This window comes from Chrysemys picta, chromosome 8 (genome assembly GCF_011386835.1).
Source record: "Chrysemys picta bellii isolate R12L10 chromosome 8, ASM1138683v2, whole genome shotgun sequence".
Taxonomy (NCBI): domain Eukaryota; kingdom Metazoa; phylum Chordata; order Testudines; family Emydidae; genus Chrysemys; species Chrysemys picta.
The window spans coordinates 48,772,782-48,798,295 of NC_088798.1; the positions used below are offsets into that span (position 1 = coordinate 48,772,782).

General features: G+C 37.8%; 1 long non-coding RNA gene across 1 annotated transcript; it reads right to left on the reverse strand.

Annotated features, from left to right (window-relative positions):
* Window positions 1–1,174: 1,174 nt before the first annotated feature.
* LOC135973056 (uncharacterized) lies at window positions 1,175–25,514 on the reverse strand. The gene is made up of 3 exons (XR_010589761.1): window positions 25,208–25,514; window positions 14,508–14,670; window positions 1,175–2,659 (listed from the first exon to the last, which is right to left on the reverse strand). It is a non-coding gene; the product is annotated as an uncharacterized LOC135973056 (long non-coding RNA).

Here is a 25,514-nt window from a genome sequence, read left to right on the forward strand (position 1 = left end):
GATTATTAAAACTGCAATTATAATAAAGTATTTACAGAAAGTGACTTTGGAATATGTAAATGCATGTACTTGTACTATAACCGCAATTGTAGGAGTTGTACGAAAAGTAATGTGAAGACTATTGTGTCCACTCAAAAGCAACCAACATAACCCAAGGCTTAGTCTGAAGTTTAAAATATAATACCCTGTAAAAAAAAATTAAAAGTTACAGTGCATCAATGAGGTACCATGCAAGTGTTCCTGAATGCCCATGTTCACTTCCTGGAATTTTACAGGGATATTAGTGAAAATGTTGGGTTTGTCAGCCTGTGTTTCAAACATCTGCTAGACATACAAGCAGAGTCCCAAGAAATAACCATTATGATTTCACACAGTGAAGAGTGGTCATAATTGGTCAAGTGAGATGGGGCTAGGGTTTACCTAAGGACCCCATCTATTCTTCCTCAACCCTTTGGAACCTCTGTGGCTGCTCCTTTTGCTTGAGTCTGGCCTTTCCTCAGCACCCCACAGCACCCCACACAGCTAGTGCTGATCCTGCTTAAGCCATTCTTTATTGAACAGATTCTCCACATCTCTCCTTCTTGTGATGAATTAGGTGGAAAAGCAGCTCAAGTGTGGCTGGTTGGCTCTCCCATGTGTCCTTGCTGGGCTACCTCATGTTGGAGGAGCAGAGAGAGCAGACGGAGAACAGTTAAAGCCAGTAGAAAAATACCTATTGTTTTCCCTGGGGCATATTGAAAAAAAAAAGTTTTCCCAAAGTTTCTGGCAAAACTTCTTTGTCTTTTAGGACAAACCAAAACCCTAACACATTTTGGTTTCAAAAACTAAAGGTGTGTTCTTCTTAATCTCCCCTCCTCCCATTTCTTCCTGCCTCCTATTTATCCCTCCCTCCTTCTATCCCCTCCCCGCTCTGGATATGAATGTGCAAAAGAAAGGGATAAAATGAAATGAGAAATATAGTATGCAGTTCCTTTCTCTGGTAAAGGAAAGGGTATTTGTTGAGTTAGACTCATGCGTCTAATCAGAATTCTTTACAGCAACTCAGAATTAGTACAAGCCTTCACTTTTTTTTCAAAATAAGAAATGCATGACCTTAACTAACTATACCAAGGGACAACATAATCATATTTTGAGTATTAATAATTTTAATACATGATTTGGTTAACTTGTTCTCTTTGAAGGGGTCCTGCATTATTAATATATGAATCACAAATTTACTTTGGTGCCTCATTTTGTCAATAGTTTGGCTACAAATGAATAAATAGCAATAAAAATCAAGATTATTAAAGAAAAGCTATTACATGCCACTTAGGTGAATCCAGCAAACAAATATGGTCTTGATGTGGGCCATTAAAACATTTGCAAAACCAATTTGATTGGTACATACTCTAAAACATATGCTAATTTTGCATTAAAAACAAGGAAACAATATGCTTAACAGAATTGACAATGATTATGAATTAATTGTATTGAAGAATTTAAAATGATCTGTTAAGCCTTAGTGTAAGTATCATATAACTGAAAAACGTATCTTAAAAACAAACAAAAAACTCCATACTGTGGACTAATGGGCAACTGGTCTTATAACAGTTATATGCTTTTCCTTAATACAATGTATACTGTAGAAAAACTAGAAATCGTGTAAAGTTATAATGCAAAACTAATTCAAGAAATTATGTGGCACAGTCTATCCATTTCCACCTTAAGGTCCTGCATGGAGCATGCATAGTATGGGGCCAGGATTCAAGACGACTACTTGGGAATGCATGCTCCAATGCACCACTGATCTCAGTTCCACAGGAACTGCTTATGAGTTGCTGGGGGACCAACTGGGCTATGGCCAGAGAAAGGTTTTTTCTACTAGAAGGCTGTCCCACAATCCTAGGGAATGATATATTGCATGATGGATGAGGCATCAACAAAATCATGTTGACAACATCAATTCATGAAGGGTGCTATACTCAAATTAGAAATTTGATACCCGATTTTCTTGAACTCCATGTAGTCATTTCCACCTGTGCAAAGTAGCCACATCACACTTTCTCCTGACTCTTTCAATCGTCTTAAAATGGGTGTAAGTTGGTGATAATTTAAGTGTCAACATTGTTAACTATTTCATTCCTCGTGGAAGAAAGGAGGAGGGTCGCAGATGTGCACAATTTATGGTGACCTGGTCTATACTTAAAAGTTTTGCTGTCATAGCTATGCTGTCATAGCCATGTTGGTTAGCTATTAGTTATTTTCCTCCTGTATAATTATGCCAGTCAAAGCCCTAGAAGAAATGTAGTTATACCAGCAAAAGTGTCCTTTTGCCAGTATACCTTATTTTGCTCAGGGAACTGGTATAAGCTATACTGGCAAAAAGGACTTCTCTGCCAGTATAGACTGTATCTATGCTAGGAGGGTTTGCTGGTATAACTATATTGATATAGCTATACAAAACACACAGTTGAAATGTAGACTAGACCTGTGAGTGATGTCTTGCTTTGGTGCTTGTGAGATGTACAGATGTGAAATATGCCTTAAATAGATGGTTAATAAATATAGTTTCTTCTCACCTGGAGATAGAAAAGCTATCAGTCTGTTCCCTTCTCAATGACATCCAAGGTCACAGCTGATCAACTCTGTGGCTATTCCAAACTCTCCTTCTTCCTAGAAACTAGATAAAATGGGAGATCAACATTCTAATTATAATGTGTGAGACACCTTGTCTAAGGATCCCAGATAAGCTGAAATAGGAATTACTATTCCCCCAATAATAGAAACTGGGATGTTAAAACAATATTTTAAACTACTGTTACACAACTGAAGCATGAAGATGAAAGTCCTATCTCTACTTAGCTAAAAAGCCCCCAAAGATTGACAAACAAGGGTAAAATCCTGTTTTTCTATGTAGGATGAACCCATTGTGTCCCTTAATTAAGTCCCAGAGTTGGGTAGGGAAACTCTGGATTTCATCTGACTTAGCTTTCTGTTCGATCTCCAAGAAATTCCAGATTAAATAGTCGTACTTCCCAATACCTCATAGGAGTTCAAGCCACATGTTTTTACCCCAAACTAAACATTGCAAATTTGTCTGCCTTCTGAATCAGAGAGTCTCTCTATGACTATGTCTACACTACAGCTGGGAAGTGTAATTCCTAGCTCGAGCAGATGTATATGTGCTAGCTCTGCTCAAGCTAGTGTGCTAAAAAATAGCAGTGTGGCCACAGCAGCTCAGGCTAACTGCCTGAGTAGAACCTCATCCAAGATCCTAACTATGTACTCGGATGGCTAGCCTGAGCCACCACCTGTGCCATCGCAGCCAGCCTGCTATTTTTAGCATGCTAGGTTGAGCAAAGCTAACGTGAGTTTACCCACCGAAGCAGGGAATTACCCTATATATGGATAATCCATCTTGTTCCTTTGGTATGTTTCTTCTTCTATTGTAAGCCCAGAAGGATGTGAAATGAAAGGTATTGAATACAAATAACAAATGTGTGGACCATGTACACTATAGTTGGAAGAACTATAAAGTATTTTGAGTTTTTTTTAATTGAATGGCATAAGAAGAAAAGGAATTATTGAAAGATAAGCACCTGACCTGTGCATAGCTTTGAAATATTACAATAAATTGCTTAAAAGGAAGAAGTTCAATTAATATTCTGGGTTAATACTGGAATACAGTTGAAATGAATAAAACATAAGAAGCTTCCGACAAGAGAATGATCAAAGAAGTTTGTTATACACTGATGTCATCTACTGGGTATTGATGGAAGTAGCAGGAAAACTGGGGAGCAAGATTCAAAGAGCTGGTTGGCAAGCATCTAATAGAAATAATAAGACAGCCACCCTCCAAGGATCCCTGAAATAGGACATGAACATGGAGGTCACTGTGTGGTCTTCAGAGTTTGGATCAGCCATGCAGACAACCTATCCCCTCCAACAACATTATCAGGACTAAGAGGAAGTGGCAAGACTTCACTTCAGACATTGTATTGCTTTTTGTTTTTGTTTAGTCTAAATAATTAAAAGTTACCTTGTTGAACCTGAGCTCTTTCTAGTGATACCACAAGGAAATACATGTTGGGATTGTACTAAGTAATGTTGTATGTATGTTTTTTCTTTGTAAGTCCAAGTAAACTGGCTTATGGGAAACACTAAAGAAATAATGCTTAAGCAATTGAGTTTGGTACTTTAAACTAGTCCCTTTCAAATCAAATACTAGAAATAGCAGGTACTATATTCATAAGAGGACCTTCAGACAAAGAGCAACACTACTTCTTGGAGAATTACTTGAAATGGGATAAATGTATAAGAAATACTAAAGAATTGATAACTGAATTATATTAAGTGAATGGAATAAAATATCTTGGTGATTTTATTGTTCCAGGGCATAACTGCTTGGCCTCAGCACTAATATAAGTCAATTGCTTCCAAAACTATATATTGTGTTCAGTACATGCCTAGACCATCAGGTATCCAAAATTAATCTAGACACCCTTTTAAAAACTGTTGATTTACCCCTGGTTCTTGGTGAATGAATTAGTCTTAACCAATCAACAAGTTGTATTACATGTTCTGATTTGATAATAAAAGTGGACACTTAATAAACCTGATTGGTTAAAACAAATTCATTCACCAAGAAGAGAGTGTGGTTTTTTAAGTGTCCTGATTTGATACCTCATGCTAGGATGCAACAGTACAGAGGCAAGTCCCCTGGGTGACATATGGGGGTAACCTGTCTTGTGGAAACCCAGAAATGTTGTACCTACTCTTATTTCATAATAGCTGTGAACCAACTAGTTCTAGGAGAAGGGAAACTGATTTCAAATGGGGGCAGACAAGGCTCATTTGGGCTTTTTTAGGTAAGTCTGCCTAGGAGAAGGAAAACTCTGATTTCAAACCTGAGCAGCTCAAGCTCATTAGCCATGGAAGACAAGAGGGCTTGGGTGCAACCACTGATACTTGTTCCTAGCAGGCAAACAAGCTATGATTTGGCACTCCTATGAGTCAGATAGGCCAATCCACCTTAACAAGCCATTACATCTTAAACTTACTATGAGGGGGTAGCCGTGATAGTCTGTATCCACAAAAACAACAAGGAGTCCAGTGGCACCTTAAAGACTAACAGATTTATTTGGGCATAAGCTTTTGTGGGTAAAAAGCCCAACTCCTTGTTGTTTTTACTTATAGAAACAGTACAGCAAGTCAGACTGACTTATATGGATTTCTGCAAAGGAAGTGGTCATGGATTTTGTCTAAACATATTACACATATTGTGAGCTGAAATGACAAAACTCTGTTCATTCCAGGCCAGATTGAGCAAGTAGTGGAAGAGTTATGGAAGTTATAAGTTTTCTTTGTAGGACACACATTGGTTGGTTACAGAAAAGTTCACAGCTGGAAATTTTATTTTCTTTTTTTCTGGACATTTAAGTGGGCAAGCAAAGCATAGGTATGGGGTTGTTATAGCAGTGAAAAAGTTACTTCAGTGAATAGCTGGAAACTGGTATCTGAGTGGATTGGCATAGCAAGATTTACTTACTACCTACAATAAATTATGTATAACTGTGATCTGGTCATACACACCAACAGAAGAGGAAGAGAAGAACAAATTTTATCAACAGCTGGACAGCATTGTAGATGAGATTCCTGATCATGATATGATTTTGATCATGGGAGATATGAATGCAAAGGTTTGTAGCAGATGTGGTAAGCAAATGAATAGTGGTGGACCACATGGGACTGGCAAATAATAAAGGAGAAAGGTTAAGAACTTATTGAATGATGTACAATCTGATTATTGGTGGTACTTGGTTTCCTCACAAAGATATCTACAAGGTGACATGAAGGTCATCATATGGTCAAAACAAAAAGCAGATTAACCAAATCATCAATAAAAGACATAGGAGGTCACTTTTGGATGTTAGCATCTATAGAAGTGCTAAGTATGGCAATGATCATGAATTACTAATGGGAAAGATTGAAGTCCAAGAAAAGAAAAGATGGGCACAACGGCAGCCAAATTTGATCTTGATAAGTTAAAGGATAGTTCTGTGAAGAAGGCATACAAGATGATGCTTGGAGGTCATTTCAGGCCATTAATTTGTGATTATGAAGACTTTTACTACAGACTGGATGGAAAATATTAAAGAAAGTGATATAAAATAAAGTGGAGGAAGTTATTGGAAGGTGTAATCAAATAAGGAAAAGCTGGACAAGCAATAAAACAAGAATATTACCAGAAAAGTGTAAAAAGGCCAAGATTGTTGGGAAAATGGAAGTAAAAATGTGCACAAAACAGTGAAGAAATCACAAAGATTGGACAAGCAAAAGTTCTGGAAAGAAGACACTCAAGAACTAGAGAAGACATCAAGAAAAAACAAGATATGGAAATGATGTACAAAAGGGTTAAATTTTAGGGAAACATGATCAGGCCAACAATGCAAGCAGAAAGAAAGGCTACTAGAGAACTGAAAACAAATGCCGAAGAGGTGCTGGAAGCATGGAAGAATCATGTTGACAAAGTGCTGACCACTGTAGTTCATCCAAATGCAAATAGTTAAGACATGCTACCTGAATAGGACAGCTTGCCAGGCAGAAGGGATATTAGCAGTGAACCACCGTCAGAAAAAATAGAAAGAAAAGTGAAGCAGTTAAAAAAAAAAAGGGAAAGGTGCAGGAGTAGACATCATCAAGTTGAGCTGCAAAAAGCCAGTGAGACAAGTATTATCAAAACATTAGAAAAAAATATATAAGAAGGTGTAGGAGCAAGAAGAGATACCAGTTGACTGCCTAATGACAATAGTTATACCAATCCTAAAGACCAAAGATCCTGAATTATTATAGAGGTATAAGCAAAAATAGGGATTAAAGATGTTTGCAGTTTTCATCAGCTTCACAAGGGCATTTAATTCAGTTTGGAGGGAAGCATTATGGAAAGTAGTAAATTCAAATGGCATTCCAGATAACTGCAATTATAAATGTTATGTGTGAAGACTCCTGTAGTGCCATAAGAATTGGTGGAAAATTAAACAGGAGTACTTGTGGCACCTTAGAGACTAACAAATTTATTAGAGCATAAGCTTTCGTGGACTGCAGCCCACTTCTTCGGATGCATACAGAGTGGAATAAATATTGAGGAGATATATATATATACACACATACAGAGAGCATAAACAGGTGGGAGTTGTCTTACCAACTCTGAGAGGCCAATTAAGTAAGAGAAAAAAAACTTTTGAAGTGATAATCAAGATAGCCCAGTACAGACAGTTTGTCTGTTTGTCAGACAAATCAAGTTTGTCATATCTTGATTATCACTTCAAAAGTTTTTTTTCTCTTACTTAATTGGCCTCTCAGAGTTGGTAAGACAACTCCCACCTGTTTATGCTCTCTGTATGTGTGTATATATATCTCCTCAATATTTATTCCACTCTGTATGCATCCGAAGAAGTGGGCTGTAGTCCACGAAAGCTTATGCTCTAATAAATTTGTTAGTCTCTAAGGTGCCACAAGTACTCCTGTTCTTTTTGCGGATACAGACTAACACGGCTGCTACTCTGAAACCTGGAAAATTAAACTAGTTCAAGCCAAAGTTTGGAGTACCACAAGGGGGCATGGAATCACTGCAGCTTGTCATCATGTTCTTCAACTGGATGTTAACAGTTGGAAGGTATGACATTGGGTGCACTAGAGTCAAGTTTGTTAGCTTCTGGAGATAACATTGTACAAACTGGTGGACGTTTTTGAATTAATGATGATACTCTACCTTGGAAAACTGGTGTAGTTGACTTGCACTAACAATAAGTGCCACAAAGTCAATATGATTGCATCCTGGGAAAGGAACATTAGATAAAGTTCTGAAATGTAGCAGCAAAGTCACAGAACAAGTTCAATCTTGTGTATACCTAGGAAGCTTGATCAATGCTGATGGCTCCACTCCACACAAAGAGGTTAATAGGAGATGTGCTTTAGCTACAAGTGCTGCTCAGAAATTGATAATTTTTCACTTCGGTACCAAACATGATTTTTTTATAAATCCATAATTGGACCAAACCAGTATACTAACAGCATTACTCCATGCGCTGGAAGCAGCTGCATTACATGTAAAAGACATCAACGGCTAGAGGAAACATAGATGAGAATTCTTCAAAAGATGGCAGGTGTGAAGTGGAATGAAGAATTTAGAAGGAGTGTAGGATGTGAAGTCAGGGAATGGGATTGGCTGAATCAAAAAGACTACCATGGTCAAGAGACTCTAGGACACAAAGACATGATAGGATGCCAAAAGATAATCATGCAAACACAACCAAAGTCCAACAGTCAGATCTAGAGGCGGACCACCAACTGAATGGTGAGACATCATACACAGAGACACAACAAGGCTGGGTGTAATGGAGGAACAAGCCATGGACAGGAATGAATGGTGATGTTGTACTGTTCCCTGTATCTCTAAAGATGCTTTGATAAGTACAGTCCTAAGTAAAAGTTGACTTGAGAAGAACATAGCACTAAAAATTAGTAATTTAGTATTCAATAAAAGGGGTTATCCTTTTACCCCTCCTAAATGCCGAGTCCAATAAAGCGCACATTCAAGTACCACTGAGGAGAAGTCAGGCTGAGAGAACCTAGCGGATCTCAAAAAGCATGCACTATCCTAATTTTAACATTTGCACAATCAACATATTGTGAATAATATCTTATTTTGTTTACTCTGGGCAGAACTCATGTTTTGGGTGAGCTTGGAAGAGTACCACCTCCTTTCTCTGGCCCTGTCCCCCCAGTTTGATCCCTTGTTAAATCCATTACGTAATTAATTTTGAGTCCACTGTATATCAGTTATTGTTAACTACCAAAGTTGACACCATCTAGCAAATGTACCAAAATATTTGATATAGTTCTTGTGAGGCTAGTTTTGCAGACCCAACTGTATGGGGTAGTTCAGCTAAGAATCCAAACTTTCAGATGCTTATTTAAACTATTCAAACTTTGTGGTTTATGTATTGATAGTTTGCAAGCAACTCATGAATTCTTAAGTTATCATCCCATGCAAGACTAATGTATTACTGTATTTAATTAGTGGTAGACTGTCTATATTTTCTTTATTTTTTCCAGTTATGTTTTAATAGAACTCTGACCTCAAAAATCCAATCATTTGTTGTGCATCCAAGAAATGCCTTGTTAGTTATACTGCATAAATAGTAACATTTATATTAGTTTGAGGAAAGCTAAGTATCAGGTTCAGGTGAACTGACTGAAGTTAGTATTCTAGCCGTAGATTCACAAGGGAAACTAAAGCACCTAGCAGTTCCTTTAAGCGCCTAAGTGCAACATTTAGGTATCTCTGGCATTCACAAAACCACCTTTCAGCTGCTACCTAACCCTGTAGATGTCAAATTCCCTAGACACCTATATTTCTGCCAGAGGTCATGCACAAAACCACTGAATAACTAAATTATTCAGGGCTAAATAACTTGGGGGCATCTAGCTCATGCCTAAGCCCCAGCAGGATTCACAAATTAGGCATTGCCCCACCTTTGGGTCATGATCTGGCAAGCATGCTTAAAGCACACCTACCCCCCACAAAAGACAAGAGAGGTGCCACTGTCCCTCCGCCCCCCCTCCCCCTTATATCCAATAGGCCAGTAGTTTGGGCACTCACCTGGGATATGGTTTAAAATCCCCATGCTGCCTGATTTGGGGCAAGGACTTGAATCCAGTGCCCTAACCACTGAGCTATTGGGTGTAAAGGGAACAGCACTACTTGAACATCACCAGTTTTTCATGAGAAAAGACTGACCTGGCTTAGGCACCTAGCTTCAGAAAAGTACTCATGGCTGTGAATCCCAAGTGGAGGGTAGTGCCAAATTGGAATTAGGTGCCTAACTTCTTTCAATAGACCAGGCTTAGGCCGCACTCCTCTCTTCAGCGTTTCCTATTCTCCAGGTTAGACAACTGCCACCTCACTGTGCTGGCTTCTTTGAATCCCTTATTTAGGTTCCTAATTCTCCTAATCTATTGTATGGGGAGTCTGGGCACCCAACTCAGAGTTATGAATTTCACTAGGCCACAGGGTGTCTGAAAATTAGGTGCTTCAATGCTCACCACTGTAATGCTGAAGTCCCCCTTCTAGTCCTTATTGCTGCTCTCAAACCCACTCCCTTCTATTCTTTCTTCTCAGTGTCACCATCTTGCCCACCCAGACTCTGATTAATGCAACATGCTAATTAGTTACCTTATCAGAAGCTCATTATCAACTCAAATTCACTGCTGTTAAATGATAATTGAGCTTTTATGAATGAATTTAAGAAATATGAATTTATGTGAAAACACAGGAAATATCTCAAATGAGACAGATAAGTCAATCCTTTTATGTCAGAGTTTCCTTCATAAAGCAGAATGGAGGATTTCTGTATTAAACGCTGTGTTTCATTATAAATAGAGTTAACTCAAGCAACTAAACTACTATTAATTATAATGAATAATGAACAAAGTGAAGAGTCATCAATATTAGCGAATCTGTAGTGAAAGCTAAACCTAAAACTTTAATCAACAAACCAGAGCTTTCCTATTGCACAGTGCATAATAAAGTACAATAAATAATGCTTTATCAGTAAATAATATTAATCACAGAACCTGGCTTTTTATAAGAAAGGTTCTTTATATTTACTTCCACCACTTGCAAACTCAGAAGGGCCAGCACAATATGGCCTAAAGTGTCTAATCTGGTTGTGAATTTAACTAAGCTCTTTGCCTCTGTAATGCTTGTGTGAGAGGGACTTCTCTAGAGTAAAAGCATCAGGGACTCACCTGGCATAGCAAGCTACAGCAAACCTGAGTGACTGGTTTTATTCGCATGATAGATCATTGCAGTGTAAGAGAGATACTCAGGGCAACTACTTTCCTCCATTACAAGAGAGTCTGAGAAATCTCTTGTGATATAGATGACTAGAGACACTTGTGGAAGGTAGTTCAAAAGAGCCTCAGTGAAGTGGGAAAGATAAGCTTTATTTATAAGGGAATTCCACTGGCTCTCTTTTGGGCACAGAATTTGGCTCCTCTGTCCTGAGATCATTTCAAGGACAGGGAGATAACCCATATGCAAAAAGTAATGTAGCTTTATTCTACTCAAATACAAAGGATTCCCCTTTCTTAATCAGTTTTCTCAACTCCAACAAACTATACATTTAATATGGTATCCTATAAACCTGTCAGATTCCAGCAAATGATTCTCATATAAATAAGGAGCAGACTATTATTGGTTAGGCAATTTTCTCTCCAAAACATATGGTATGTAGCACACACAGCAGAAAGTACTCAAAAGCATACAAAATATGACTAATGGCATCAATTCCTTCACAGCAGAGAAGGACAGACCTCTATACCAGTGCCACAAAAGAAATCTTATTTGGTTTAGAACATACTTCTGACTTTTAATTCACCTCTGTCAGTCAGTACGGCTCTCCCAGGAATTCATTCCTTTGCAATCACTGTTGAGAGCCTGATAGTGTCTACGTACCATGCCCTCCACCCTCTTTTCATAGGACCACTGCTTAGGATCATGTAAACCAGCACATAAGAAAAACAAACAGTAAAAATAATAAAAATTCAGACTCAATAACTGTCTGATGCAATCCTATGTTTTGACAGGGCTGAGAAATGGTCTCCCTGTAGATTAGTCTGCAATAAAGTGAAGCCTGAGGCTGTACTAGCTTGCAAAGCCATGACCCTTCTAAGACTTCCTGTTATGTATATGTGTGAGGAATCTGAGCTGAGCCAAGTCAAGAGCACAACCTCAGCAGAAAGAGACCAGGCACAACAAGAGCTAACTTCACATTTCAGGGACATCTGCCAAGACTGTAGTTATTACCAGAATACACTGGAAACAGAGCAAGTGAATACTGTGATTCACTGAATATGATGGTGGAATATATTCCACCACTATCTCTAAATCAAAGAGTCTTGATTATTCTTGCCTATTCTAAAGTGTGGAATTAAACCACTTAGTAACTATGAGTAACATACGAATATAGGGGTTAATTTCACACCTGTCCAGATGGCCGGTACAATATCTGTTCAATACCCTGATTACGCCCTATTATGTGGGCTTAAGTAAGATTGGAATGGTGCTCATGCTTTGTGTTGGACCTCTGCAAAAGGATGAATTTAACACATTAATGAATATTTAGATTTATCCTCACTTAAAAAAAATCAGCATAAGCACACCATTAAAGCCATTGTAAGTTGGGAAATGCAAAGTTAATGCGGAAACAGCAACTCTATTTATGTGATGGTCCAAACATCCCTTAAATCTTACAGCATAGAGAGATGAGGTGGGTGAGGTAATATCTTTTATTGAATCAACTTCTATTGGTGAGAAAGACAAGCTTTTGAGCCATGCAGAGGTCTTCTTCAGAGAATAATTAGTTACTTTTTCAGAAGTTGGTTCAATAAAAGATATTACCTCACCCACCTTGTCTCTCTAATATCCTGGGACCGACATGGCTATAACTACACTGCATACATCTTATTAGTGTACGCATTTTGGAATACAAATATACTACACTACATGTGTAACCAGAAACAAAAATCAATGGAAACTAGTATGTGTTGTTTGAGCTGGTCAGAAAACAAAATTTATATTCTGGGGGAATTCTGACATTTCAAAAGTTCTTTCAATTCTGAATCAGACTGAAATTTCAAATGAAAAAATATGTTAAAGACATATGATTCAGGACCAACAAAACATTATGCTTCAGTAATGTCCAGCTGTTTTGTTTTAAGGTAAAAACATTGTTTTGATAAACTTAAAACATTATACATAGAATATGTTGTATTTAGTATTTTACAATAGAAGTGTTCATTGAAACATTTTGACATTGAAATGATTCAAGTAAAAAAAACAGTGGGTATGACTTTTTCCCATTAAAAATCATCAAGATAAACTTTATTCCACCAAAATATTTCATTTAGATGAAACTAAGTTCCAACGGAAAACTCTTTCATATTTTTTTCTACCAACTCTAACAGTAGCCTTGTGTCTGCCAAGCCCCTGGTGAGGTTGGTATAGATAATAAAAGGATTGTGCTATATAAATATAGGGCATGGGGAATCGGCTTCATTTATTTTAATCTTTCTAGAAGATGTCCTCTGAGCATGTTCAGAGATATTCGCCATCCCCCTCCCCTACACACACCTTATTTCCCCCCCCAAAACCAAGCCAAGCACACACTCCTGAAGGAGTAGGTTCTTGCCAAATTTCAAATCTTAGCTTTTTGCTATAGCTTTGTTCCAAAAAGTTTTTAGAATTGTGCATGAATTATAAAAGTCAAACTATATGGTCATTGTCATGATTCCCTCCCCACTCTGAACTCTGGGGTACAGATGTGGGGACCCGCATGAAAGACCCCCTAAGCTTATTTCTACCAGCTTAGGTTAAAAACTTCCCCAAGGCACAAATCCTTTCCTTGCCCTTAGACGGTATTGCTGCCACCACCAAGTGATTTAGATAAAAATTCAGGAAAAGGACCACTTGGAGTCCCTATTTCCTCAAAATATCCCCCCCAAGCCCCTTCACTCCCTTTCCTGGGGAGGCTTGAAAATAATATACTAACCAATTGCCTTTAGTATAAGTACAGACCAGACCCTTTATCTTTAGGACACTAAACTCAATCAGGTTCTTAAAAGAAGAACTTCGTTATAAAGGAAAAAGTAAAAGAAGCACCCCTGTAAAATCAGGATGGAAGGTAACTTTACAGGGTGATATAAAACACAGAGAATTCCCCTCTAGGCTCAGCTTCAAAATTACAAAAACAGGAATAAAATTCACTCTTAGCATAGGGAAAATTCACAAGCTAAAACAAAAGATAATCTAATGCATTTCCTTGCCATTACTTACAATTTTTGTAAGCTTAGATACTCATTTCAGGTATGTTTTTAGGAGATATTTTTCCAGCCTGGTCTTTCTCTCCATCCAGAGAGGAAACAAACAAAGAGCACAAACAAAATCTCCTCCCTCCCCCCTGATTTGAAAGTATCTTCTTTCCCCTTTGGTCCTTCTGGTCAGGTGCCAACTAGATTAATTGAACTGATCAACTCCTTACAGGTAAGGCATTTCAGTACAGCTGCCCTGAGTATATTTATGACAGTCATAATTATATGATCACATTGTTTTTTCCACTGGACTCTTGCCTCTTTTGGGGCAAAAGAAGGGCCCACAATGGGATGGAGTTAAGGTTTCATGGGCAACTGTAAATCTGCCATTTCCTAACTTTCCTAATGTGTGCTTGACTTCGCAACTTAAATAACTTTCTTTTAACATAGTTTTTGTACGTACTGTCTGTAAAAATACATAAAAAAATCCACTTTGCTTCATAATGCCACAAAAGAGATGATGAATATAGTTTAGTGTTTCTAACAATCAACAATAGAGCTGACTTCCTTCACCCAAGTCACATAAAAATATCCTATTTAGAGTCCTGCTGAGAATTGAGCAAGCTACAACATGCATAGAATGTGCTACTTACATTTCTGTTCATCCAGTAAGTTGCCTTTGTGCTAAATATTATTCAGTAGAGTGATAGCCTGATTATAATGCAGAGAGTGAACTCATCAACTCCCCGACTGGGTCTTGAAAGAACTCATGCAGCATCAAGCCACCCCTGATTGTAAGTGTATGGTTCTGGCGATCTGGAGAAAACAAACATTCACAAAATGGAAGTGAGTTAATAAAACTGAGTGGCATAGAACACTGCAGAAAAGTAACACATGCATAGATTATATAAATTCCAAGGCAAACTACTAGAGATAGTAGTATCATGGTAGCACAAAGACACTAACAGATCGTGGTTGCATTCTGCTAGACACTGTATGTATGCCGTAAGAGAGTCACTGCCCTGTAGAACTTACAATCTAAACTGACAATACAAAGGAAGAGAAAGCAAATCTTATTCCCATTTTACAGATGGGAAACCGGGGCACAGATGGATTAAATGACTTGCTCAAGCACACATAGGAAATCTATGGCAATGATGGGAATTGTATTCCAGTCTCCCTAAATTCCAGTCCAGTTCCTTAACTATAAAACCTAAATTATATATTCTTAAATCCAGGCTAACTATCTGTAACATAAGGGTAAAAACCAAGAACATTAGGATTATAAAAATCGAGCATTAGAAGCTCAGTAAATAGAGTGAAGTTTGCATTTGATACAAAGCCAAACCTTTCAAAAGTTATGAAATTCACATTCAAGGCATTGAAACAACTCAATAGCCTCAATAGTGACATCAGTGCGCCAGTCTTTGTTCTTTCAATGTCTATTTTGTAAGTTGGATCAGGGACTTTTTTAAATTCTGCACATATATCTTAAATCTGGAAGGGACGCTGTACTAGAACAACTCGGTAAATCCTTTCACCTTACCTTCTGCGTCTATGGCTTTGGATGGCGAAACTTTGAATGAAACATTGATAGATGAGTGCAATATCCAAAAATAAGTGCACCATCTAGCACTGGCTTTAAATGAGCTTCAGATATTTGTAATTTCACAATGTATTGCCACCCTTGAAAAGACACCACACAAACCATTTTGTTTCTTTCATTTAAGTACTACAATGCATGATCTAAATCTGGATCATTTGTTTTCCATAGAAATTGTAATTGCACATCTACTCATGTTTGTATAATTGGTGGCATGTGAAATCTTTATGAAGAATGGGAAAGGACTGCCTTCCCTATACCATTTTATTGGCCCCAAAAGAATCAAATACAGATTTTTCTGTGAAGTATGAATGACTGCAACAAAAGGCAGGAACTGATGCAGCCCTGTATGATTGGGAATAAGGCATACTGTTTCTGTGGTCCCTGACAAAAATAAATTGTTATGAATTGTCTTCAAATTTCTGTTTACTCCCCAAGGAAGAGAGATAAAAGGTACCCTTAACAATCCTCTTCAATTATTTGTTAAATAGTGAGTAAAAGTTGAGTAATTTTTCCCCACTTATCCTGAAATTAGCCTTAAAAAAAAAAACATTTTAGCCAGTTAGCATTCAAGGAGAGCCCCTTTATCTTTCTCTGTAGACAATGCAATTTGAACTCCTACAACAAAATGCCTTAAGATTTTTGACTTAATCAGTTATGTAGAACACAGACTTAACAATATGTAATGAGGTAAAACATAAAACTAAAACCAGATATCTAACCTTCTTGACATCAGGCAGTATTTCAGAAATTAAAAAACAAAAACATAATTTGCTTGTCTGTATCAGGGGCAATTCTAGGCAAATTCCTATTCAAAAGTTTCTAAATAAAATATCATTACTAATCTTAAATTGAAACAAGCAAGATAAACTTCAAACCAAACCCTGGGAAACATTAATAAAATAGGAGAGCTTGAAAAAGCAAAGCCTCATCTCAACATATAAAAAACAGCAGAACTTGCTAATATGGAAAGAGGTCCTGCTATCCGCTTATCTCTGCCACCTGTCGGTATGAGGACACCACCTTCTCATCTAGGTGATATTCCAGTGGAGCAGGTTAACTATGAAACATTTAATACAGTTGAGAGAGTAAATAAAGGAACCAACAAATAAAAAGAGAGAGGGGAGGGAGCAGCATTTTCCCCTAGAGCTTAACTGAAGCTGTTAAACCTTTCCAATTAGTAACATTATCTTCCAGAATAAAGCTAAATAAGACAAACAAGTGAAATATCCCAGAGAGCAGAGAAGCCTTCTTCTATGAATCAGGTAAACTATGTAATTAAAGCAAAGGTTGGAGCAGGCTTGTCCTTCCATATTCCTCTCATTCTAGTTACCTCATACAGTGACCTTTCAAATTTTTGGTTTTGTTTCTTAGGGCTTGTTTATACTTACCGTGCTGGTTCGGCGGCAGGCAATCAAACTTCTGGGTTCGATTTATCGCGTCTTGTCTGGACGCGATAAATCGAACTCAGAAGTGCTCCCCGTCAACTCCGGTAATCCTGCTCGCCGCGAGGAGTACGCGGAGTCGACGGGGGAGCCTGCCTGCCGGGTCTGGACCGCGGTAAGTTCGAACTAAGGTACGTCGACTTCAGCTACGTTATTCACGTAGTTGAAGTTGCGTACCTTAGTTCAATTTGGGGGTTTAGTGTAGACCAAGCCTTAGAAAGCTTAGCTCTACACCAGGTGTGTGGTATTCTCTTACAGTTTGACAGAGCCTGACATTCCTAATTTACCTGTGAATAATTTCTTAAATACTCCTTTCCTCATCTCAACTCTAGGCACATACATGAGAGCTCACCAAGACCTTTCCAATAACGTCCATTAGAAGATTCTAGGAGAACAGGCTTAAGATAAATAGTGTAAGAGGGGTTAGAAGGATTTTTTAAAACGTGATCACCTATTTTTTCCCCAGTTCCCATATATCAAGATAGAAGTGACTTAAACAGGCCTAATTCATATAACCCATGTATATTGGCCATAGAAAATACAGGTGAAATTTGAAGTGGAAGTTTCCTTTGAGCATTTTAGAAAAGAAGAAGCTCAAAAATCAGATTTATATTGGAAAGCAATTTCACGTTTCTACTGCCACTGTGAAATATTCAATCCATTCAATGATAATCAATAAGCCTTTAAAAAAAAGCAATCACAATCCACTAAAAACTGAGCAATCTGTCATGCACATCTGCAGACTTCAGATATACTATAGGCTGTGACTTCAGTTCACTAGTGGTGCTTTTAAGTGATTAACAATTTTTATTAATCTAAATAAATAGTAAAAGGACCAATCAGACTTCTGTTGGGCTGTTAAAGGATAGGGAGGGGAAAAAATCAGTGTATTACAGCTGAGCAGTTCATGGGCTACTCATCAGAACTATTAATGAAAATGTTGCAATAAATATGACATCAAAAAGCTGGATAGATTTCACTGGTTGTTTTTCTAAGGCCTATCCAGCAATTTACTAGGCCGTTTGTTCTAGTGCTTAGAACAGAAATTCTGGATCAGCAGATCTGGATTCTATTTCCCAGCTCTACCACTGACTTTCAACATGTCCTTAAACAAGTCACTTAACTGGTCTTCAGCTTCTCCATCTATTTAATAGGTCCATCTGTGGGAAGTGAATTAAGATCGTCAAATGAAATACTCTATATCAGTGCAAGTTTGTTTTTTTTTAAGTAAGTTTCAAGATTAGAAATAAATTAATTCGGCTCAAGATTGCCTAATCAACTAGGGCAGACCATGCCCTGATTGACTATGGCATGTTGCTGAGATTACATGTCACCTATGCTTGAAAAGAAACAAAAGTTATCCATTTCTGTCATTAACTCTTGAATTTTGTGCGTGTCTTTCCAATTACAAGGGGAAGGTCCAGCGGAAGCACTGTACTTATCTGTGTCTGGATTTTCTTTCCAATGATTGGGTAGGAGAGGAGGACAGAATCAGACCTATTTTATTATACCATTGAAGCAAAGATTCCAATTAGCTTTCCATCCTCCTCCACTTCTTGTTAATGTCTTTCAGAGCTCACCCATTATCCAAAAAAATAATTTGGAAAGTGTTTCTTTTAAAAGCCAATTAAAATCCTATAAAGGTTAAGCAATTCTCCAAAACGGATATTTCCTTCTATATACAGATTGAAGCTCCCTGTAGTTTTAGCCATAAATCACACATAAAATACTTAGAAAAATATTGTGTCACCATTCTCATTTGCATGGTGACCCACTTAAAATTCCATTACAGTATAATATAAAGTGTATTGTACGAGATATTTGTTACCCATTGGCTATACTAGACCACATCTCATCTTCCAGTTTTAGAAGACAGAAAGTGAGAATAAATGTGAATAAGCCTCGCCTTACATTTGGTGCTATGACAGAGTAGGATGTTTCTTGTTCTCATTCACAACATGCATACAGTGAGCATATGGCTGAAAAAGTAGGAGTGCTGCATAGTAGTCTTAAAGGTCTTGTCTGCACAGGGACATCCAGGAAAGTTGATCCAAATTAACTAAAGATGTAGATTTGAAGTGGGTTAATCAAATGGCATGCAAGTCCTAGTGGGGACACACATTCAGAATTAAAGTAGCCTTAATTTAGTCTATTTTAATTCACTTCCAAATTAAGGTCACTTTAATTCTGAGCAACAGTATTCACTCAAGGATTTAATATGATTTAACTAATCTACTTCAAATTCACAACTGTAGTTCATTTGGATTATTTTTACTGCATAACCCTATGTAGATAAGCCTGTAGTTCCAGATCCAGACATTACAGAGAAACAATACAGGCTTGTACTAGAGTGGAATGGTGACTCAATGATGTCTGTTAAGGAAACCCTAAACATTTTTCTAGGCCTTCTACCACTAGCTTGTATGGACCTAGTAACTGGCATTACCTGGCACAGGGACAGGGGCTAGAATGAGGGCATAAGAAGGAAGTGGGCACATTAAGGTGAAAGGGACAGAAGGTGAGGACTAAAAAGTGAGACAAGAAAAAGTGGAGAAAGAAATAAAGGAAGGAGGAGACTGAGGAAAAAAGAAGTATTTAATAGTAGCTCACAGAAGCAGGTGCTTCTTCAGAGTTTGAGCCTAGCAACTTCAGTACCTATGTCCTCTGAGTCTGACTATAGGAGCCCCTGTAAAATTCTGAGATTATGATCACGGCAATATAGCAATTACCAGTTTTGGGGGGTTGCTGCTGTTGTTTGAGGGTGAGGTTGAGAGGGGGACTTTTGTGTCTTGCCATTTTCACACTGACTTACAGAATCAGCTTTAATAAAGTGTTGCTGCAAATAAATCTTTTTCTGACCTTTGCCACAGAAAATCAATTAAATGGAGGTAGCAAAATCACCTCTTTGGAGTAGGATGTCCTTGATTCCAGCATTTGCAGACTATGCCCACAACATGTTCTGTGTTTCACAAACACACACAACACTAATGAAAGAAAATGTATCCCCTCCCATGTATACTTTTAGCATTCCTTTTAATCCATCCTTTACGTGTACATATTCATCATATATCAGGCACTGAACAGCTGATATTTTTAACAGCCCAATTTCTAGTCTCAGCTTGCCTATTACAGAGGCATTGCACTATTTGCTATGCTTCTGTTTACTTTTTGCTTTTCATCTTCTAATATTGACAATATGACAAGATTTTGATAGAGGTTTCACCTTACCAACGGAAAGAAAAGTCTACTACTCTGGAGAAGTTGAACAGTATGCATACTGTTACAATTCCTTCAGGCATAAAACATTCAGGTCCTAAGACTGAGTACATACCATACACTAGTATTCTGCACAGACAATGCACTTGAGGGCTACAGGCAGTAGGCAAAGAAGCAAAAAGTAGCTTCAGAGCCAGTTGAGCATGATAGAGAACAACTTTGCACCCTTTTTAGACAATTGGATCCATGTACACAGTTGGGAATTTGTGAACAGCTTTGGAGCTCTCTTGGTTGGATTAAAAAGAAGAATGAAATGGAATTTAATAAACTAATCATTACATGCTAGAATTTTGTAGGTATTTTTTGAAACCTTAACTTTTAGGGCTAAGTTTTTAAAAGGTGCCTCAATGAAGCATGAAGGATTAATGCCCAGATGGGTTTTGGACATGCAAAAAGTTGTGCATTGAAAGATTGGCTCTTAAAAGAGCATGGTCCATGTAAAGTAAATAAATAAATAAAACACACTCTGCCACCTGATTTTTTTAAACCTACCAGTTATATTTAACATCTGATATTACTAACTAGGGAATGGAGGGAGTTTCAACTTTCTTTATTCATGTCACAGTTCAACAAGTCATGTGGTGAATTCCAGCATTTGAAGTCTTTAAATCAAGAATGGGTGTCCTTTAAAAAGAGATATGCTTTAGCTCAAACAGATGTTATGACCCATGATATGAAGAAGGTAAAACTAGATGACAAAGATCCCATCTGGCCCTAAATGTCTATGAATATCATGGGAGTAATCTGACCTATTCCAATAATATCCAATAATAGATGTGCTGTCTATGAATGTAAAAACCCTACACCTATTTTTGCATTGTGTAAGATATTGCATAGATATTTTTTCTGTACTTTGATAACTGAAAATTGGTCAAAAACTTGCCATGAATTTAGTGCCAGATCTTAAGTCCAACTTCCAGCCACTTTGTGTTGCTCAGATAGCACAAATCAACTGGAAAGCTGAGGGGCAACCAAGGATTTATCTCATAAATCAGGCAATAAGGGAATCTCTCAAGTGGCCTAATGCCAGTGTAAGCTTGATTACTGCTTCCATTTTAGCCAAGAAAGGAGGCTGGGATTTTGAAAGGAGCCTAAGGAAATTAGACATCCAGATCCCACTGAATTCCTTTGCACCGGCCACAATATAGGCCACTGAAAAAAATATCACCCTGTGCACAGTCTCACGATGGCTACAGAAGTTTGGGATCTGATATTCATGGGCTTGGGCCAGGTTACCTGGAGAAACACCTCCCTCTAGAAGACCATAATCAATCATAACAGCTACAAGAACAACAGAAGTATCAATTACCAGGCAACACTAAGGAGCTTGGGAACAAAGAGGTCTCCTCACCTACTTCCTAGACAATGTATATGTCTGATATCCAATTTTTAAACCTTTTAAAGTTTGTCTCCCTCCCACCACCTTTGAAACTTAGATTTCCCACAACAAATAATTAAAGTCAAATAGGTCACTTTTGCATTTTGTTCTAAAAAGCAATGAGATCCAGGGCCTTTCAGATATGTTCTTGGCTTGAGCTCCAAGTTTATATATAGGGACAAACACTATTCAGATTGACAATCCATATGGCTGTGGCCGTTTTTATCAATGAATACCTATACTACTGTCTTGAGTTCTCACTTTCCCTTTTTAGGGTTGATGTCTCATTTTACCTTTAGATGTAGTTTCTCCTCTTATTAAAGGGTAGTTTGACATGGGCTCAGTCCTTTGGTCCTCTCCCCAAAGGAAAGGTCCTACAGTTTTAGAGTAAACAAGAAATAAAACATGTCCATTTATAGTCCTCCCTGTGCCAAACCCATCATCCTGGTCATCCAGGGTTGATAGCAGCAGTCATTTGCACTGCACAGGCCAAAAAGTTGAATAGTCCTTTCTTCCAGGCTTGCCCATATCTTCCCCAATGTAAGCAAAGAGACACTACCTCCTACCATCTCTGAAAGTCCCAGCTTTTGGGCCCCAACACAAGAAACTAGTGTTTGGTTCCCATCCCATTTCTGCTACCCTTCTTTTCCCCTCACACCTCCCTATTCCCATACTTCTCATTGTGGGGAGCCCCACTACACATTTAGTCTCCCCTCCCCAACATAACTAGATTGAACAAAAATCTTTCCTTAGTTAGTGAAGCCTTTCACAGCATTCCTTGCTATCCCAAGCTAGTCACATGATTTGGGCTATGTCTCCCATCCACTCCTGCCACACTACATTCCCCAGAATGCCTTTATGTGAGCTGAAGCAGATTGGCCTTTGGTCTTCCTTAAAGTCCCCTCCCTCCCCCCCACAAACACACGGCCCTATATTGATTCAACCTATTTATTGACTGCAGTCAAAGGGAAAAATATGAGCCCTGAAAACCATCTCATAATATTTCAATAGTATGATATTTTCCCTATCATTTTCCCTATTGTACAGAATTCTGTAAAGTCCTTTGTGGGCCTTCCAATGAAAGGTGCTATAAAATATAAGATTATTATTATTAATTTATTGTATTATTACTAACAAGTTAATAAATCATAAGTTATTCAATTCTCTGCATATTTTAATATATTATAGTTTGCTTATTTTTAGGCCTTTGAAAATCCTAACCTTAGAATCCTATCTGTATTTAAATTTACTTTAATAAGTGACGTACTATATCATGGTGCTGGATGGATTTTGTCTCTCCATTTTCTTCTTGTTCCTGGCTCTATTCTTGAAATTGTGGATAAGAATCACAGATGTGGTTTCTTACTTTACTTATGAAAGTCATATCGAGTGAAAAAGGTTAAGGAAAGAAGATTTTTGTTAAACACTGTCTGTAGTATGGGATCAAGGGCTTTCACTTTAGGCCACATTAGGTGCCTGAGGCTATTGAATATTATATGCTGAACTCCTAATACAGAGAACAAAACAAAACAAAACAAAACAAAACGGTTACCTTAGTTTGACTACAGTCCTTTGTGACACATTCAGCAGCTATTATAATCTGACGGGCTTTCTCTCAATCAGGGGAGCTTTTCTTACACAGGGGGAATATTAGCCACTTTTCCTAATTAAGGAACCACATGAACCTAAATCAGCAATTTAGATTGAAGAGAAGATTTGAGTCAGTAAACTATTGACACTTACAGGTTTACTTTTATTTTTATCTACACACACAAGAAGTGCAGAGATGTTTGGAGGCTTAATAGTCCAGATTCTATGGAGTTGGCACTTCCTAACTAGAGATGTGTTTAATGTTTTTTAACCTCCGATTCACTGACCACTTTTTAAAATTTTCAAACCAAATCACTTCATGAATTAATTGACAGTGGCCAAGAGAGAAAGAAGCTCATTGTAAGAGAGATGGGCTCATTACTTGACATAATGAAGAATCTTGAAAAAACACTAGTGAATATTTAAGGATATTTTTTTTCGGTATAAATATTGGCCCTGATTCAGCAAGATACTTAAGCAGTTGCTAGCATATAGCAATACTTGCTGACATCAGTGGCACTACTTGCATCCTTAAAATTAGGCATGTGTCTAAGTACCTTGCAGAATCAGGGCATATACGGGAATTCTCTCTCCATTTTTCTGGAGGTCCTTTATATAGTCGAGGATCCTTCATGCCTCACACAGCCCAAATTCCTACAGGGTCTGTAATGGAAGATAGTATATGGCAGGGGTTGGCAACGTTTGGCACGTGGCTCGCTAGGGTAAGCATGGTATCATGAAAAAAAAAATCTGTTTCTAAATTACTGGGGGCCCAATCCTGTGAAATGCCCTCAACTTCCATTAAATTCAAAAGACAATTGAGACAATACACACCAAAACTGGCTGGTTTACCTAAAAGTGTTACTTAAATAAATGTAGTTAGTTGAACTGGCAACAGAAGCTTTGTGGCTACATTTAAATCAGTATAAATCTGGCTTCTCTCTATTTAGCTTAAGTTTACTGGAAATAAGTTTAAGCTGAAAAAAGCCACTCAAACCAGAATAAGTGTATTTACAAAAGTATTTTGCAATTGTTTCATTAAATCTGTTCAAAAACTGATTTAAGTTATACCAGTGCAAGTTTTGTTCATAGACAAGACTTCATATTTCTCAGGAGATGCTCAGCAGTTTCCCAGAATGTGCCCTCTATGACTGTAGGGCTGCAGAAACACAGCAAGACATCCTAGCAAGTTCTGCTGCTAACTCCAATTTATTAGTTTTACATCAAATCTTTTAGAAAGTGTGACACTAATGTACTCACTGAACTTTTTCTTTTTTTGGTTCAGCCTTTGCTTCTAAATGAGGATTTATGTATTTGTATGAAACACTGCAGATCCATCAGTATCGCCACATTAGTTAGTACATCTGAGCAACAATTTAAAAGCAATTTCTAATGCTTGCTAATGTAGCGACACTAAACCTAAATATTAAGCAACAATTTAAATGTTACACAACATCAGGCAACAAAGTAGGAAAACCAACCTAAAACTTGGACAAAAAGATGACCTAAAAAGGATTTTTAAAATATCAGGCTTGTATCCTTTTTGGCAAATTTGTGATACATAAAAGCATCCTGAAATGAGGGGGGTTGTTTGGGGTAATTTTGGTTTATTTTGGTGTTAAAACGTGTTTTTTTTCTGCTGTTTTTTATCTGAGAGTCAATATCATCAAATTTCATTTTCCTTGGTTTTGCTGTGGGATTTATTAGCTTTTTCAAATCGTGTTTATTGTGAGCTCGCCACCTTTAGTGAAGGGATGGAGGGATTGCATCTTTAACACAGACGTCCTTTACCCATAATTATAGTCACTGTAATACAGCAGTTGTTTACCACCACCACCAAGAGTAGCCAACAGTTTGATTAACTATCCCTTCCACTCTCATGTATTCTAAGTTGCTGTCTTGTTTTCCGATGTGATCATTTCATAAATTCTCCTACCATCAATCTTCCACAGTGACAAGACATACATTTCATACAAGCAAAAAACTCCACTTTGAAGAAAAATTGAGGTGTTCTTTATACAACATAAAGGGGAAAAAAGGCTTCCCCCTCATTTTGCTTACCACTATTAGACTTGATTTCCTTGTACGACACTCCACACTGCTTTGGTAGGTGATGATTCTGCAGGAGTAAATTCAGGCCTTGTTACTCCACAGTAGCTCCTACCAGGATATTTCTATAGCTGCTTACAGAGAACAAGTGTTAAACACAGAACCAGAATGATCCTCAGGTTTGCTCTGTACTACCAACTTGTGTCAGTATAACTATATTGCACAGCGATGTGAAAAATCCATTAGCCCATAGTGTAGACATCACTAAGTCAAGGGGAGGGCTTCTCCTGTCAATTATCTACTGCCCCTCAAGGAGATG